The sequence below is a fragment of the Sinocyclocheilus grahami genome, unplaced genomic scaffold (assembly GCF_001515645.1).
Source record: "Sinocyclocheilus grahami isolate Dianchi unplaced genomic scaffold, SAMN03320097.WGS_v1.1 scaffold1024.1, whole genome shotgun sequence".
NCBI classification, from domain to species: domain Eukaryota; kingdom Metazoa; phylum Chordata; class Actinopteri; order Cypriniformes; family Cyprinidae; genus Sinocyclocheilus; species Sinocyclocheilus grahami.
In genome coordinates, this window is record NW_015506203.1 from 7,225 (window position 1) to 8,548 (window position 1,324).

The following is a 1,324-nucleotide window of genomic DNA, read 5'->3' on the forward strand; positions in this document are numbered from 1 at the left end:
GGTTTAATTATATTTATTTCAGTTAAAAACAAGACAATCTGCTACATCTTCTATTGGTTTAAATTGAAGTTTATTGTTCTTACCCCATTGACAGATTTTTTTTTTAAAGCACAAATTAACTTAATTTTAATACATTTTTCCAAAAACAAGAGTAAATATCTAAAATCCAGTGTTATTTTAGTATTGTTTACATACTATTACAGTATATATTAATATTTTGAATTAGCTTTTTTTATATTTTTAGTTTAATTTGTTTAAAACTTTTCATATTTTACAAAGTTTATGTGCTTTGTCATTTTAAAAAATATTTCTATTTAGCTTTATTTTTGTTATAAATTTGAGCTAAAAACAGAAAAATATCTGCTATTGCTTTAAGTGTATTTTTCTTACCCCATTGGCTTCATTTAATTCTTTTTTTTTTAGGAAAACATAATTTTGCTTTCCAAGTGAATCTGTCTTGATTTTAGAATGTTTGGATATTTGTACAGGAAATCAAGCCAAAGCTACTGTGTAAGGATTAGATGTTTTCTCAGGGTATAGTTCTATTTTCTCATTGGTAATTTCTCTGGCAGCTGTGCAAGGCAACGGCTCGTGGCTGGTTTTCTTGCCGGCGGCTCCTTTAGAGACGAGCTCCATTGGTCTGCTGGGTCTGGCCTTCATCACAGTCCTGCTGGCTCTGGCTGCTCTCTTGCTGCTCTGCCACTTACTGTGCTTCCACATTTACTTACGTGAGTTTGAGCCCAGCGTTATCCACTTTTATAGACAGATAGCCGCTTCCGTTCACTCGTGTCGTGTCTCAGTGTCTCAGGGCATCAGCACTTATGAGTACATCGTCAGGAATCGTCAGTCGCCGAATCCTAAAGAGAAAGAGCAGGTTCCTCCGGCGCTGCCGTCTAACGGAGCCACCACACAGGTACAGACCATAAATACAATAAACACAGTAAAACAATAAATACAAATCATGCAATGCAACTTCAACAAAACACTAAATAACTCCTTTGCATAGGGATAAAAAAATATTTAGCATTAAAATTTATGCAAAATATACGTACAGCATGGATTTCTTTTCAGTTAAGGTGTGGCCAAAAACTAATCTTAGGATGTTTAATTAAGATAAAAGCTATTTCGGAATATTAATGAATGCTATAATAGCTAATTTATTAATAAATAATTTCTGTGAAATGGTATATATTATTAAAAGCACTATACAAATAAACAGTTCATTTAAATTAAAATAACAGTACAAAACACTTGCCATGCAAAAAATTACTTCTTTGCATGGGAAAAAAAATGTTTTATATTAAAATTGATGCTAAATAAATAT

The 1,324-nt window shown here is 31.9% G+C and overlaps 1 long non-coding RNA gene across 1 annotated transcript in view; it reads left to right on the plus strand.

Moving 5' to 3' along the window:
- The first annotated feature begins 577 nt into the window (after positions 1 to 577).
- Positions 578 to 1,324, plus strand: part of LOC107565751 (uncharacterized) — a 1,573-nt gene continuing 826 nt past the window's right edge. Inside the window, exons 1-2 of the long non-coding RNA XR_001606415.1 lie at positions 578 to 728; positions 801 to 913. This is a non-coding gene — a long non-coding RNA (uncharacterized lncRNA). The remainder of the gene's footprint in view (positions 729 to 800; positions 914 to 1,324) is intronic.